This window comes from Phyllobates terribilis, unplaced genomic scaffold (genome assembly GCF_046119375.1).
Source record: "Phyllobates terribilis strain yellow unplaced genomic scaffold, ASM4611937v1 Scaffold_2__4_contigs__length_985480577, whole genome shotgun sequence".
In the NCBI taxonomy this organism is placed as follows: Eukaryota; Metazoa; Chordata; class Amphibia; order Anura; family Dendrobatidae; genus Phyllobates; species Phyllobates terribilis.
The window spans coordinates 584,253,028-584,270,480 of record NW_027362762.1 but is presented as its reverse complement, the minus strand read 5'-3'; the positions used below and the strand labels follow the sequence as shown (position 1 = coordinate 584,270,480).

General features: G+C 51.3%; 1 protein-coding gene across 7 annotated transcripts in view; it reads right to left on the bottom strand.

The window, feature by feature from the left end:
• Positions 1-17,453, bottom strand: part of SPDEF (SAM pointed domain containing ETS transcription factor) — a 319,442-nt gene that overhangs the window by 279,683 nt on the left and 22,306 nt on the right. For 3 of the 7 annotated variants that reach the window (XM_073670630.1, XM_073670629.1, XM_073670631.1), the window contains exon 2: positions 16,249-16,346. The exons of the other annotated variants lie outside the window; for them this stretch is intronic. The gene's annotated coding sequence lies outside the window, so the exon portion shown is untranslated. The remainder of the gene's footprint in view (positions 1-16,248; positions 16,347-17,453) is intronic. 7 annotated transcript variants of the gene reach the window in all.

Here is a 17,453-nt window from a genome sequence, read left to right as displayed (position 1 = left end):
CAGCATGCCCAGAGACTTAACCCGCGCCAAGCCCGGTGGTCCTTGTTTTTTGCTCGCTTTGATTTTGTTCTACATTTTCGCCCGGCTGACAAGAACATCAAAGCGGACGCCTTGTCCCGATCCTTTCTGGTATCTGACCTCGAGGAGGAACCTAAACATATCATCGATCCCGCCAGAGTAATGCAGGTGGCTCCCGTGAGTCTAAATCGTCTCCCTCCCGGTAAGACGTTCGTATCGGTACCTGATCGGGAGAAGATCCTACACTGGGGTCATTCGTCTAAACTAGCTGGCCACGCCGGTCAGAAAAAGACCCTCCAGCTTATTACTCGGCACTACTGGTGGCCTAACCTGCACAAGGATGTAATAGACTTTGTTTCTGCCTGTGTGTCCTGCGCCCGCAACAAAGTTCCGAGACACCTGCCAGCCGGTCGCCTCCTTCCTCTGCCAGTACCTGCTGCCCCCTGGCAGCATATAGCGATGGACTTCATAACTGATCTTCCCGTCTCTGCCGGTTGTACGGCCATTTGGGTGGTAGCTGACCGCTTTTCTAAGATGGCTCACTTCATTCCCCTGCCAGGCCTCCCGTCTGCACCCGAGCTGGCTAAAGACTTTATCCGCCACATCTTCCGTCTTCATGGCCTGCCCCGTCACATCGTGTCGGATCGTGGGGTACAGTTCACTTCTCGTTTCTGGAGAGCCACTTGTAAATTGCTAGACGTCACCCTGGACTTCTCCTCCGCTTACCACCCACAGTCTAATGGTCAAGTAGAGCGGATCAATCAGATCCTGACCAGTTACCTCCGGCACTTCGTTAATGCCCACCATTCTGACTGGGTGGATCTCCTGCCATGGGCCGAATTCTCGTACAACAATCACGAGAGCGAATCCTCCTCCAAATCCCCGTTTTTTGTAGTCTTCGGTCAGCATCCTCGGATCCCGTTTCCCGTCTCCACCTCGGTGGACAATCCGGCTGCGGAATCTCTTGTTAACAAATTTTCCTCCATATGGGAGAGTACCCAGTCCGCACTCCTTCTGTCATCCGAGCGTATGAAAAGACATGCTGACAAAAAACGTCTGGACCCTCCTCAATTCCGCCCAGGGGATAAGGTCTGGCTCTCGTCCAAGTATGTCCGGCTCAAGATTCCTTCCTATAAGTTAGGGCCTCGGTTCATCGGTCCTCTGGGGGTCATCAGTCAGATCAACCCGGTGGCCTATAAATTGAAACTCCCGGCCAACTTGCGGATCCCTAACTCCTTCCATGTATCTCTCCTCAAACCTGTGGTACTTAACTCTTTTTCCAAGTCTACAGGCACGCCTCCTGCTCCGGTTTCCGCTGAAAATGAATTTGAGGTAGAGAACATTCTGGCCACCAAAAGGGTAAGAGGGAAGACCTTTTTTCTAGTAGATTGGAAGGGGTTTGGTCCTGAAGAGAGAACGTGGGAGCCCCGGGAGAACATCCATGCCCCTCTCATCCTTGCTAAATTTCTGTCTGGCCTAAAAAAGGGGGGGCCTAAAGGGGGGGGTACTGTAGCGTCGGCGTCCCTGCCCTCTGCTAGGCAGGGACGCTGTTCCCCTCACCTCTCTGCTCCGAGCCCGGCGTCCTCCTCCCGCTCTGCTGGCAGCGCGCGCTCCTTCCCGGCCACTGTGCTTAGGGCGCGCGCTCCCTCCCTCTTAAAGGGGCCGCGCGCGCCGTCCTAAGGAGTCCCCGGCCAATGGCCGGAGGACTTCACCATATATAAGGCACCTCCTCCAAAATGGAGGTGCCCGAGCAATGTTGTTGCACTGTTCACTACTCTGCTTCAGCCCTCAGGTCCCGTTGCCAGTTACCTGCCAGTTACCTGCCTGATTCCTGCCAGAGTCCTGCCAGTTTGCTGTCTGTTTCCTGCCTGATAATCCTGCTACCTGCTTGCTAGCCTGAGGTCCGACGGTCTGCCTTCCTACTCCTGTCAGTCTGTCTATGGACCAGCTTGCCCGCTCACCTGGGAGCGCTCCTCCGCTACCTGCCTGCTTGCCTACCTGGAGGCTCCGCCGTCACGTGCTGTGACCACCAGCTATTCCAGAGACTCTTGCCCGCTCACCTGGGAGCGCTCCTCCGCTACCTGCCTGCTTGCCTACCTGGAGGCTCCGCCGTCACGTGCTGTGACCACCAGCTATTCCAGAGACTCTTGCCCGCTCACCTGGGAGCGCTGCTCCGCTACCTGCCTGCTTGCCTACCTGGAGGCTCCGCCGTCACGTGCTGTGACCACCTGCTATTCCAGAGACTCTTGCCCGCTCACCTGGGAGCGCTCCGCCGCTACCTGCCTGCTTGCCTACCTGGAGGCTCTGCCGTCACGTGCTGTGACCACCTGCTATTCCAGAGACTCTCGCTTGCTCACCTGGGAGCACACATCTTCCATCTGCCTGCTAGCCTACCTGGAGGTTCAGCCATCACAGGTCGTACCTACCCTTTACCTAGAGACTGCCCCGGCCACTTGCCGTGACCTCCAGCCCGTTCATCCAGAGACTGCCCCGGTCACTTGCCGTGACCTCCAGCCCGTTCATCCAGAGACTGCCCCGGTCACTTGCCGTGACCTCCAGCCCGTTCATCCAGAGACTGCCCCGGTCACTTGCCGTGACCTCCTGCCCGTTCTTCCAGAGACTGCCCCGGTCACCTGCTGTGACTGCCTGCCCGTCTTCCCTGGTCGCCACCCGCTCCCTTACAAGGACCGCCCCCTTGTATAGTAGCTCAGAGGTTCCGCTACCAGACCCGTTACATTAGCTCTCGAACACATGAGTTGACCTGGCAGGTAGTGGTCCCAAGACGAGACGCGGCTATGGTTCTGGAGGCATACCACAACGGAGCAGGGCATTTCGGATGGAAGAAGCTGGAGTTCTTGTTGCGTGAACGGTTCTACTGGGTAGGCATGAGAGGAGCCATCGAGAGGTGGTGCAGAGACTGTGGCCCGTGCCACCTGAGAAGAAAAGACCGAGCCAGCCAGAAGACTCCCCTGCAGCCCATCATCACCAGACAGCCACTGGAACTGGTAGCCCTGGACCATGTGAAACTGGCTCCAAGCAGATCTGGGTATGTCTACGCCCTCACAATCGTAGATCATTACTCCCGGTTCCTGGTGGTGGTCCCGGTCAAGGACTTAACGGCTCAAACAGCAGCTAGAGCCTTCCAGCAGCACTTCTGCCGTCCACACGGGTACCCGGACCAAGTGTTGACAGACCAAGGACCAGCCTTCGAAGCGGAGGTCTTCCAGGAGTTCTGCAACCTGTATGGCTGCAAGAAGATATGAACAACGCCCTATCACCCTCAAACCAATGGACTCTGCGAGAAGATGAACCAGGTGGTGATAGATCTGCTAAAAACATTGCCCCTGGAAGAACGCAGTCTGTGGCCTGAGAAACTGCCCGATCTGGTGGACCTGTATAACCACATCCCTGTAGGTTCCACCAACTGTACCCCGGCTTACATAATGAGAGCAAGACCTGGTAAGCTGCCTATTGACCTGGATATGGGAGTCCTGATGCCTGAGGACACCTTGCCAGAGGCAGACTGGGATACAGAACGGCAGCAGCAGTATCGGAAAGTACAGGAGAGCGTCGAGCGAAGTCTGTCTCAAGCTAGAGAAAGGCAAGAGAAGGCTTATAACCAGTATGCTCCCGCTGTTCCCCTGGTACCTGGAGAGCAGGTCTTGAAGAGGAAGAGGCGGCTCCACAAGTTGGACGACCAGTGGGAGAAGGACCCGTACACCGTACTGCCATCAAGCCATGAGAACCCAAAAATCGGCGTAATCAGTAAGGATGGAGGAGAAACCACAGCCATTGTCTCCAGAGACCACCTGAAGAAGTGTCCCGAGCAGCTGCAAAGCCCTGAAGAAGATCAAGAAAACCCTCAACCCGCAGAGGAAAGGGAAGAAATGATCAGTACCGTACTAGGAGACTTCCCCCGGTCTTGGACACAAGTAAACGGCTCTGTCGTGGTACCCGTCCTCACCTTTCTCCAGCCAGCCCCGCAAGTGCCTACAGAGGAACCGGTAGAGCTGGAAGAGCAGCCGGCCCAAGAGGCAGAAGAGTCCACACCAGCAGTACAGGAGGATCAACCCTCTGCTAGTAGTGAGCCTGCCGTGCCCCTAGTGAGCCAAAGAGTGCGCAGACAGCTGCCCAGCTTACCTATAACATCCCCTACACCCTGTAGTGCAGAACCAGTTAGTGAGCTCCGTAGGTCCACTAGAGTCACTAGAGGTCAGATGCCCGCTCGCTGGAGAATCTAAACCAATGCACTGTAGAGTTGACTGTTTATTGAAAAATGTTTATGGTTTATGTGTGTTGCCTGTTACTAATTATGTTTCTCAGTTACCCTGCAGATTTATTTGGACTAACAGGTTATGGACAGTGGATAACCGGAACAGTTTTGTAGATAGTTGCACCTTGGTGCCTCTTGCGAAGACGGCCGCGGAAGAGAAAACCTGTCTGGCGTGGCCTCCTTGCGGCCCAAAGTAGTTAGTCTACCCTTGCAGCCACGCCCAAGGACAACGCAAGGGGTTTGCTTTGGACAGGTCCCCTATTCTGTGCCAAGACTTCGCCTTGTTGGGTGACATGGACACCCCCTTTGTTTCATAAACTTCACCTTGGGTGATATGGACACCCGGTCACGGAAACGCCGTGACCTCTACAGACTAAAGTTTCTTGTGAATATGTTATTGTATTATTGTTATACCTTGTATTTATGTTTCTTTAAAAAAAATGTGTTTAGTCCCGGAGTACTAAAATTTACTAGGGGGGAATGTGACACCCCAGGGGTCTGGTTGCCACAGTAATAGAGATATTATGTCTGAGAGCAAGTGGGAGGTTTCTCTGGTCAGGAGCCCTAAACATGCAACACGGCCCACCCAGACCTGGGAGGGGAGGAATCTGCCTTTAAAAACTGGGTCTGGGGCGGGATTAGAGCAGTCAGAGCTTGGAGAGGGAAAGTGAGAACAGGAGCTCTGTAGGAGCAGCAGCTGAAGGCCAGGGGCTGTGAGCAGAGATATAGCTCGCCCTGGCTGAAGTTACTAAAACCGGACACAGGAGTCCGAGGCTGTGGGGACTGATATATACCCAGCAGCAGAAACCAACCGGCAGGGGATTCCAGGTCCTCTGGCCATAGAAGCCCGGAGGCTCAGTCACAAAGAAGGGACCAGCGCCGCCATCCAGGAGCGGAGGCTAACAGAAGGCCCCAAGTCACCAGCCATACGGGTGAGCACCACACGGTATACTCAGGGACGTGGGCTACTTGTAACCGCTGACAGCAAGGTAGCCAGGAAGAGTGCAGATAAACGGGGAGGCCTACAACTCCACCTGGCCAGGGGAACTCCTGCTTGCTCGCAGACTGACCAGGCCCCTTATACTAGCCAGTACTCCCGGGAGGGTCTGCCTTGTACCATCAGTAAAGACCCTGAACTGCACCTCACGTCTCTGTGATTCCTTGCCGCACCAGCACCATTAGCACTGGGACCCTCACACCATCACTCCCATCATCTCTCACATTAGCTGCCCTGAGGCAATACTTCTCCCGTGGGGAGTTATCCCATACTCGGCTGCGCAAACAACATCAGCCTCAGCGGTCGGCAGCGCAGCGGCGGTCCCCACTGACCGCAATCCACGGGTGGCGTGGTCGGACAATTGCTATACATTAAGACTGCCACTGGTTTGACCACCCTGGGCACGGACCGGGTCACCGCCACACGGAGACTACAACCCCCAGCATTCTACAACAGGCCCGGTTCCGGGTTCCCCTGCACAACACAGGCCCAGGGGGCGCGTCACAAGCACTTATAATCTTCAGCGTGCTCAGGCACTACGTTTTCATCGCTCCTTGAACATGATTTGCAACTGTTTGACAGCTTTAATACATGTGAGGAATGCCCCATGTCTGTTAGTCTGGTCCCCTCTCCATTACTAACCTGGCTTGATGTCAGCTGGCATTATAATCTGACATCAACCCCAGCCCTATTACCCCACTGCCACCGCTACAGGGCAGTGGGAAGAGCGAGGCTAAGTGCCAGAATTGGCGCATCCTATGGATGCGCCATTTCTGGGGCGGCTGACGGCTGGTGTTTCTAGCCTGGGAGGGGGCCAATATTCAGCCCCCAGCTCTCTGCCTAGCGTTTGCTAGCTATTAAAATAGGGGGGACCTCACGTCATTTTTTTGGGGTCCCCCATTTTAATAGCTAGTAAAGGCTAGGTATTCAGCTGGGGGCTGATATTAGTAGCCTGGGAAGCTCCGTGGGTATTACCCCCTTCCCAGGCTTCAAACATCTGCCCCAGCCGTCTGCTTAACCTCCGCTACAGACTAAAATTACAGGGAACCCCACGCCAATTTTTTTTTTAATAAATCCTTTATTTTAACACTAAATGACAAGTACAGTAATCACCACTATCACTGTACTTCTTATATATGTGACTGACATGTTTCCATCTATCTAATCTATGTGTGATGCTTTATTCTTTCAGTTCTAAATTGTCGGGTACCGGTGTATGCCAATGCTGAATTGCCGGCCGGCTTTTTTAAAGAGACTGTCTTCTGAGCAGTTTGTCAGCTTTTGGACACCTTTGAAGGTGTTTTCTATGTGTTTCTATGTGTTTTTGTTTGCCTGCCATTGGTTTTAACGGTGTTCTAAGGTGTTCGACGAACAGTTCCACGAGCATCCCGGTGTTCGACGAACCGAACCGAATCCGAACACTATGGGGGTGGCTCAACACTAATGATAACCAGACGAAAATGACGCATGAACTCCCAACCTGTCACAAAAAGCACGCCAAAAGCGAGCCACAAACTTAGGTCCTTTATCAGAAACAATATCCGTGGGAACGCCATGGAGCTTGACAATCTCCTTAACAAACGCCTTAGCGAGTGTCTTGGCGCAGGGCAACTTAATGAATGGAACCAAATGACACATCTTACTAAAACGGTCTACGACCACTCAGATGACAGTAAAACCCTCAGACACAGTAAGATCAGTAATAAAATCCATAGAGAGATGCATCCAAGGCGCACTAGGAACCTCCAGAGGGCAAAGCAACCCCGCAGCAGGAGTATGTGAAGCCTTTGACCTGGCACACACAGTACACTGACGCACCCACTTGATGACTTCCTTCTGCCATCCAGGCCACCAAAAACAGCGACTGATCAGTTTCTTGGTCTCCGAAACTCCTGGAGACTCATGACACTCCACAAACAAATGTCTCCTAAAGGCTCTAGGCACGAACAACCTCCCATGGGGAGTGTTAGTTGGAGCATCATCTTGAGCATTCAGAATCCCATTCTCCAAATCGGAGTCCAATGCCGCCACCACAACTCCTTTCTGCAAAATGCTCTCCTCCTCCTCGGCACCGACCGTAGGAGAGAAGCTGTGAGATAAAGCATCGGCTTTAACATTCTTAGTACCAGGGATATAGGTAACAGAAAAATGAAACCGAGAAAAAAAAAGTGCCCACCTAGCTTGACGGGCATTCAAGCACTTGGCAGCATCCATATAGACCAAATTCTTATGATCTGTGAAAACCGGAATAGGAAATCTAGCGCCTTCCAAAAAATGATGCCAGTGTTCAAACGCAAGTTTAATAGCCAGCAACTCACGATTTCCAACATCATAATTCAGTTCGGTTTCCGAAATTTTTTTCGAAAAGAAGGCACAAGGATGTACTCCACCCTTGTTCTCCTGAGACAAAACTGCTCCGACCCCCACTGATGAAGCATCGACCTCGACCAAAAAAGGTTTGGTCTCATCAGGCTGTATAAGGATAGGGGCAGAACTAAACCTCTCTTTGAGATACTCAAACGCTTCAATGGCTTCAGTAGTCCACTGAGTCATATTCGCACCTTTCCTGGTGAGATCGGTTAGAGGTTTAACAATTACAGAAAAATTCTTAATGAATTTCCTGTAATAATTGGCAAAACCCCAAAACCTCTGTATAGATTTCAAACCAATAGGCCTAGGCCATTCCTGCACAGCCTGAACCTTCACCGTGTCCATCTCAAAGCCCTCGCTGGAGACAATGTAGCCCAAAAAAAAATTTTTCTGCACAGCGAACTCACATTTCTCCAGCTTAGCAAAGAGTGAATTATCACTCAATGACTGCAAAACTTCACGTACACTCTGCCAATGGGACTCTAAATCTGGTGAATAAATCAAAATGTCATCCAAATACACCACTACATTCTTACCAATCAAAGGTCTCAGGATGTCATTAATAAGGTTCTGAAAAAATGCAGGTACATTGGTAAGACCAAAGGGCATCACCAGATTCTCAAAATGACCTACCGGAGTGTTAAAAGCAGTTTTCCATTCATCACCCTCCTTCACACGTAACAAATTGTATGGCCCTCGGAGATCAATTTTTGAGAACCACTTGGCCCCCACTAACTGGTTAAACAAGTGAGGAATTAATGGCAATGGGTAGGAATTGCGTACGGTAATCTTATTAATTTCACGAAAATCCAGACATGGACGTAAACCGCCGTCCTTTTTTTTAACAAAGAAGAATCCGACTGCCACAGGCGACTTAGAAGGTCTAATGTGACCAGCAGCCAGGCTAGTCTGTATGTACTCCTCCAAGGCCTTTCTTTCAGGGATAGTAAGATTAAACAAGCGACTTTTGGGAAGAGTAGCACCTGGAACAAACTCAATGGTGCAATCATAATCCCTATGAGAAGGTAAAACTTGCGACTCCTCCTCCGAAAAAACCCTCCAAAAATCTTGAATAGGTACTGGTAATTCCCATTTTTCCACAGCCGCAATGCGACCATTACAACATTTATCATAGCACTTCGGACTCCAAGACTTAATCACATTAGTAGACCAGTCCAACAAAGGATTGTGCAGTTTTAACCAAGGCAATCCTAGAACAACTGGAGAGGGCAAATTATCCAAAACAACCAAATCCAAAATTTCTTGGTGAACACCATTGATAGTGAGAGGAAATGCAGCAGTTTTGTGAGTAATACATTTCAAAGGCATGTTATCAATTGCAACCACAGAAATAGGAGATGACAAAGGTTTGGATTTCAATTTAAGTTTTTCCAAAAACCCTTTATCAATCACATTAAGTGTTGAACCACAATCCACAAATACCTGAAATTCAATCAAATCTCCCTGCAGAGTAGTACACCCAGAAAGGAACACTCCTGCAGAGCGTAAACAATCTATACGGGCGTAACTGACCTTTTTTTTTTCTTTACTTAAACGACGCTCACAATACTTAATCAAATGATCAGCTTTACCACAATAAAGACACAAACCTTCGGCGAATCTCCGATCTCTTTCTTGAGAGCGGAGTGACATCGCCCCAACCTCCATTGGTTCTCCGCTGTCAGAGCAGATTTTCTGGAAACTAGGACCTGAAGTTACAGGAGTTTTTACATCATTGACCCTGGACCTTATTCTCCTGTCCACACGAACAGCTAACTGCATAGCTTCTTGCAGAGTCTCAGGTGCAGGGAATGCAATTAGCAAATCCTTAACCCTTTCACTCAGACCAGCAAGAAATAAACTTTTCAGTGCCGAATCATTCCACTTAACTTCTGAGGCCCATCTCCTGAAGTGTGTGCAATAAATTTCAACATCATCTGACCCTTGATTCAAACGTCTAAGTTCTGATTCAGCAGATGAGATTTGATCAGGATCGTCATATAATAGCCCCATAGCAGAAAAAAAATCCTCAACAGAACTTAAACACAGATCATTAGGTTGGAGAGAAAAGGCCCACCCTGTGGTTCTTTGCGCAAAAGTGAAATAATAAAACCAATGCGCTGTGATTCATTCCCAGAGGACCTCGGTCTCAAACGAAAATATAACAAACAAGCATTTTTAAAGGAAAAAAAATCTTGCTGTTTACCATAAAAAATATCAGGCAGTCCTACCTTCGGTTCCACAAAATGCGCTCCAGGACAGCTACTCACGTGTTGCTGAAGCTCGGCCACCTCCAGAGACAATCCCTGCAGGCGTTGAGCCAACTCCTGGACGGAAACCATATTGATCCCCGAATTTCTTTCCTTTTAGTTTTTTTTTTGGGCTGAACTTACTGTTATGATCTGCAACATAAACTAAGGAAAAAATGGGAAAAGTTGTCCCTACAGTAAGGCTAAGCTTAATCCCTACGATGTAGTAGGCAGCCTGTTCCTTGTGAACAGACCCGCCTTCATCCTCGGCTAGTCTGAACGGAGACCTATAGAATAAAGGGAGGGGTCCCTAAAAGAACTAAGGACTGGGACAAAAATGGGACACCTCCTAACAGAAGTTGTTGCTGAGCAAAAAGACAAACTGACAAAAGTACTAGACATCCCAGAGGACCAAGCAAACTAGACAGAGATAGGCACCGAAGCACCTGGCTAGAGAGACAGGCAAAAAACACTGAAGTCCAGCAAAGCCAGAAGGGCGGAGCTGGAATATATAGGCAGCTGGTCACGTGACCGCAAAACACAAGATAGCAAAAACTAACAGGAGGGTTCTAACATGTGGCAGACCTTCGGCTGCCCCTGGTAGAAGATTAGGATCCTATCCCTCCCCAGGAACGCTGAGGAAGGGATGTGGGTGACCGTACTACCTGAACACTTCAGTTTTATCATGAAGGTCCAGCCTCCTGACCAAATGCCAAACTCGTCCTGATTTTTTTTGGGGACCTCCGTGACTTCCTCATACCGGGAAAGCCACGTCAAGATGTCAATCCCAGGAAGTGACTTGTTGCTTGTTAGGATTGTCACCTTCTTGATGCAATTCTGGCGAGATATTGCCTTCACGGCAAAATCTCGTCAGCAGGGTTCTCGCTTTGCCAGCTCATAGTTCGACCAGAAGATCTCCAAGCCCCCCGGCCGAACAAAGGTGACGTCGAAAAACGGAGTGCTAAAAGGATGTATCAGGGCGAAGATGTCAGCTGCCTTGAAGTCCATCTTCAGGAGGAGCTCCACCATCCTAGCTCTTGGCGGGCATGCTTTACTGCCCCTCCACCGAAGACGGACCACATTACTCCTAGCTACCCCCGGCCCGGCTGTTGGGAGGGACCATATGGCCCCCAGGAGCCCCACCGGTCATGGCTCTGAACCGGTCGCCATTCTCCCGGCGAAAAGGGCATGGAGAATGGCGAAAAGGGCCACTGCCAGCGAGGATGTCACATCTTCTGGTCTCCAGTGCCTGGATGGACCCCATCAGCTGCCTAACCGCGGCGGAGAGGGCGGTCCTTTTATTTTTGGAGGCCCTGTTAGCTCTATCCCTTGCTACCGTCAACTCCCCCCAGATGGTCCTTAGCTGTTTAGAAGCTTCCTCATACTCATAGAGGTACGCATGTATGCGGGAGTCATAGCTGACAGTAGACTCCTCCATCGCATCCTTAGTGCCCCAGTCAAGGGGCACGGCTGCTGCACCCCTGCTCGTACTCTCACTCCCCCCATGAGAAGGAGCCGCCGCGGCCATGGCCTCAGGGGTCTTGCGGGTCCTCGCACTGGAGCCCTGGCCTGACCTGGTGGTCACCCTAGCTGGATTCTGAGCTCTCCCACCCCCCACCGGCTTGGACCGGGAGGTGGGAAGCCAGTCCCAGGCTCACCTCCCTTAACTGGGAAGGGGTCAGATGAAGTCCGGGAGATGTTTTTCCCTCCTTCCCAGCTCCTACAGCAGTACATGATCCCAGCACCAACAGGCTCCCCCTCCTCTTCTTCCTGTCTGGAGATGCAGCAGACAGAACTGGAATTCTTTTTTATTATAAAAAGTACAAAACACAGATACAAAACACAAATACAAACATTATGCAAGAAAAAACCCCAGCAAGACATAGCCCAAGTCTGAAATTTCCAGAGTCCAACAAAATAATACATGACACAGAAATGTCCTCGCTCTCCAGGAGACCCCCCAGCAAGGGAAGACCTTAACGTACCTCTTTACCAGACCTCGCCCTAAGGCGCACAAAGCCCCCAACAGCCTACATTCATACCCGCACATTCACACTTAACCCGTTAAAAAAAAAGAAAACTAAAAACTGGCCCATCGCCCAAAATAAGAGATAGGCCACCTGGCCAAAACTTAACTCTACACACACGGAAAACTCTTTTTTTTTAATTTTTATTTATATTTTTTTTCCCCCGCAACCAACACCCAAGGTCCCACGAAAGTTTGTGGCCATTTATCACACACAAAAAGTTCCTTTTTCGCCTTTTTTTCGCATCCCGCAGGACATCCATTCTACCAAAACCCCTCTCCACTCCCCCCCTGAAATCCCCCACCCAACCTAAACTAAACCCCCCCAAGCGCAATACATATACATACAATAAACAATAACACAACATAAAAATATAACATGACGACATAACAACTAACCATAAACATGACAACATAACAACTAACCATAAAAAACCAGCCATGAATCAAAAATCAGACCCAAGTTCAGTGCTTGCAAAAAAAACCTACAAGTGAGGGGAGCCCTAAAATATCACATAACTCCCTGTCCCTCCCTAATAAAGAAAAAGAAAAACCTGTCCCTACCGCCCTACCAATCTTTCCCTACCTGTCCCTGGCTGTCCCTCACTGACCCTCACTACCAACCTAATACTAACTACCTATCCTTAAAGACTGTCCCTATGTGTTCCTCCCTGACCCTACACAACAATCTGACCCTACAAATAAATATAAAAGACTAAGCTCATCCTATCACAAACACACAGAACCTAACTCTCCATAGAAGGGAAGCCCTCCCTGCACCCAGCCTCTCATACTCCAGCGAGCGCACTTTTGCCAGGTCACCCAGGATGTTCCTAATCACCTCTTCCCGGGGGAGGGCTTTCTGCTGGGTGGACACTAAACACCGTGCGTTCCACGTGTAGAACCTAGTCACTAAGCTAACTAAGAAAACCTTGCCCTGATCTCGGCCACCAAGGGACCTGAATGCCCCATAGGCCCACTCCGCATAGGAAAGGCCTGCCAGCCTAGGCCAGCCAATGGAAGCACCCAACCTACTGTAGACCTCTGTATTGAAAGGACACCGAAGCAGGAAGTGCTCCATGCTTTCAAGCATGCCGCCAAACTCCTCGCGGGGACAATCCCGGTCAGAGTTCCTGTACTTCAGGTTGTCCCTCACATACAGTCTCCCATGGAAGCAGCACCTTGCCAAGTCCCAAAACTTCAAGGGGATCCACTCAAATAACCAAGCCCCACCTCCAGATCCCAGCTTTGGCAATCCTTGAGCTCCAGGGGCTTCTGAAAGTGGGTCTACAGGACCCTATTGTCCATAAACCTCGTTGACATGGTCCTGATCTCCCACACTCCCAGACCCCACCGGCAGATCACCTTCAGAACCGGGGTAGCAAAAGCCGGAAGATGCCCATGAGGCGTTCGAAGGTCCTTCACCTGCCCTCCTGTCTCCCATTCCTGGAAGAAAGTCCAAAACCATGCCCTAAAGGAGAATACCCATTAAGGAGCCCTCTCTAACCAGAGGTTGGTGATGTTTACCTTAAGAAAGGTGTTTACTAGAAACACCACTGGGTTGAACATACCCTACGTGACCTCCCTCTTTATTAGGTTCAGCCTATTCCCCCACAATAATTGGAAGAACAGACTGTGGACCCATGTCCAAAGAGGCTCTGGCAAGATGCAGACACTGCCCAAGTATATTAATAAAGGGAGCAAATACCCTTTCCCTCAGGGTCAAGGACCAACCCTTCCACTGATCCACCTTATGGGAGGCAATCTTAAGTCTGCCCTCCCAGTTTTGCTGGGGAAGGGTGTCCGGGAGATCAAACCTTGGATCTCACCCTCCCAGCCAGAGACTCTCACACTTATCCTGCTTGATCATGGACCCGGATGTGTGGCGCCCCTTCTGCACATTAGTGCCACAGATCCTAGAGGGGTGCATGGACGGATTCCTGCACAAGAGGCCCTCACAGCATACACACACCTCCACCTTCCACCTCAGACCACCAGAGGGAGCCCGTTAGGGATATAAATAGGGAAGGTGGAGCTAGGCAGTTCAGTTGAGTCTGGAATCTACAGCCTGGAGTATGCAGTCTAGTCAGTCTGCTGCAGCCAGAGAAGTTGCCAGTCCAGTACAGACTCAGGGAGCTCAGTTAGTGAGCCCAAGGCATGCCGACGCCATAAGAGCGGTGAAGAGTAGCGAGGCCTACTGCCAGTGTGAAGCCTAGTGAGGGCCCCGAGCGCGTCCGAAGGCAAGTGGAGTAGCGAGCTACATAGGGGGGCAGAGGAGCTTAACCGGCTCACCCCACAAGCATTTACCGGACACCAGGTCTGCGTCTGCAAGGATCTCTAGGACCAGCAGAAACAACCGGAACCCCTGTAGAACTACATGTCCCAGGAATACCAAAAGCTGACCGTAATACCAGGGTCAGGAGTCACTGAGGCCCAAGAGTCCAGGGAGTGTGAACTCCAACAGAGGGCCCTACCAGAGACCAAGTTAGGCCTAGCTCCAGGCAGGTCATAAACTTAACAGGAAAAGGCAAGAAACAGGAGGCCCCACACCCGCTCACTGGGGAGAGTCCTGAAATGCACCCTTCACCTTACAGTGCCCCGGATCGTGCCTGAAACACCACCATTAAAGGTACTGAAGTGAACTGTTGTGTGTGTGCCTATTCTTCCTTTGACCCGGCTGGATCCCCTCTGTCCTGCATCCCTTCTCCTACGCAGCCCTGAGGCCCCGCTCCACCTGTGGGGAGCCGCAACAACTAAGCTGCCGGACCACCGGCCTCAGAGGACTGCAGCAGCGCTGGTGATCCTCACCAGATACCACGGGTGGCGTCACGAACTTTCCCCTTTCCCAAACACCTTTTCCCCCCCAATTCCTTGCTTTTAAGAGTGACCCCAGGATACGGCCTCGGGAGCCGGCCACCGCGGCATCCCCCAAAACTAAGAGCAAGGCCCGGGCTCCGAGTCGTCCCCATCCACTGGGCGCGTCAGATGCCACCAAGTAGCGCTCAACCTCAGACATGACCCAATCTGCTTCCCCTCTCGAGGATACAAAAAGGGAGATGTCATCGGCGTACACCACTACCCTCAAGGTGGCCTCTGGCTCCACCCGGTCCATCCCGACTCCCATCAATGGTCCACGATCCACGCTCCTTAGAAGGGGGTCGATCGTGAACACGTATAACAGTGGGCTCAGAGGACAGTCCTGGCGGTCACCAGACTCCACCTCAAAAGGGTGTCCGACCCAACCGTTCACGAGCGGAAAAGTCTCTGCCCCATTGTATAAAACTCTCAAACAATCAACAAACCTCCCGGGCAGACCGTACCTCAGAAGGACGGACCAGAGGTGCTCATGGTTAACCCGGTCAAAGGCTTTCGCCTGGTCTAAGGACAGCAAGTACCCCTTCCAGTGACCTGCCCTGCTCTGCTCCACTGCCTCTCAGACACCGAACACAGCACTAAATGTACTGCGGCCTGGAATAGAGCAGTGCTGGGCCCCCGAAAGGAGCCGGGGTGCAAATTTCACCAACCAATTAAAAAGCACCTTTGCCAGAACCTTTCGGTCCGTATTGAGAAGCGCTATGGGACACCAATTCTCAATACGGGATGAGTCTTTACCCTTTAACAGAATAATCAAGGCTGACTTCCTCATTGAACTGGGCAGAGTGTCCGAGGAGAGACACTCATTAAACAACTCTGTCAAGAGGGGGACCAAAGAGTCCCTACAAGTCTTGTAAAATTCGGATGTTAAGCCATCTGGACCAGGCGACTTTTTGGGCCGAAGCCCATCAATCGCCCATCTGACTTCCTCTTCCCTGATTGCTTCTGCCAAAACATGAAGAGAGGGGTCATCCCCTGGCTCAGGGATGGTCTCAGCCAGGAAAGCTGACATCTCATCCCAATCAGGTTCCCTCCTCCCCAAGAGGTGCGAGTAGAAGGATCTGACCACCTCCAGGATCCCTGATTTGGATCTGTTCAGGAACCCCGTACTGTCAATCAGTCCTGTCACCACCTTACAACTCACTCACATCCTGCAGTTTCTGTTAGGGTCTGGCGAGCGGTACCTCCCGAAATCCCTCTCAAAAACCAAGGATGTGTGCCTATCATACTGGCACCCCTTGAGCAAGGTCTTCACCCTGGAAATTTCCTCTCGGTCCCCTCCAGTCAAGATGAACTGCTCAAGTTTCCTCCCCAGATCCCGATACAGGCGGTGCCTGTTCAGGCCCCTGAAGCTCGAGAGCTAATGGAAGAACCTGGCGACCCTTCTTTTGAAGATCTCCCACCACTTAGACTTATTGCTACAGAGACCCAAGCAAGGTACCTGGCTCTGAAGAAATTCCTCAAAGGATTGTCTTACATCCGCTTCTTCCAACAGGGACGAATTCAGCTTCCATGGGCCTCTCCCCATCCGAGGGGTCTCTGTAACATTCAAGGAAAAGAAAATGAAACAGTGGTCGGAGAATTCCACCTCAACAGCGGACACTGCAGAAGAGACGGCTTCCTCATTTTAAAAAAACCTATCTATCCTAGACCTACTGCTACCCCTATGAAAGGTGAAACCCCTGTGACCTGGGGTGTGCCAGATGTGGACATCCACCAGGCGAGCCTCACTCGCTATGCTATTAAAAGAATTACTATCATAAGCCAGCCGGTCTCCGGGGCCTCCCCTATCACGGGATCTATCTTTAGTGTTAAAATCCCCACCGAAGACCACCTACCGGCTTGTAAAAAGATAGGGCTTAACCTTCAGGATGAGACATTTACAGTCCCACTTAGACTGCGGGCCATAGATATTAATGAGCCGGAGCTCTTGTCCCCTCATGAAGACGTCAAGAACCAAGCACCTCCCCATTTCTACCTCAATCACCCATCTGCATTCCACCGAAGCGGCCTTAAAATGGACCGCTACCCTGCTATACGGCTCGGCCGCAAGAGACCAGTATGAGGGCCCACACCTCCACTCCCTCTTTGCTTTGTAAATGACCCCCATGTCCGTTAGTCTGGTCTCCTGCAAAAATAAAATGCCAGCCTCAACTTGGGTGAAAAAATCAAAGGCCTTAAAACTGGCCGCATCTGACTTTATGCTGGCGACATTAATTGACGCCAGAGTCAACGGGGTAGGTTCCGCCATCATGGGTGAATGAGTTAGACGGCCTTCTTTTTCACCGTCCCCCCCGATTTCCTCTCGCCCTCTGAGGAGGACCCCGACTCACCCCTCCTCTTTAGCGACACTGAGGTGTCCATGCCCACCCCTCCAGCATCGGACACCTTCTTCCCATCACAAGATTCCTCACCTCTGGAACCCGGGGCAGTCCCCACCCCAGGGGAATGAGAGTCCCCCGGAGGACGGACCCAGTCGCTCCCCGAAGGCACCCCAGATGTTACCACCGGCTTCTCACCCCCGACCTCCGACACAGCAGAGCCATCGAGGGCTTGGAACAGGTTGGAGAGGGGGATCAGAGGGGAGCCGGTGAGCCCTTCCATAGGCACCTCAGCAGCCAGGGGGGGGGCTTTAGATTTTTTTGC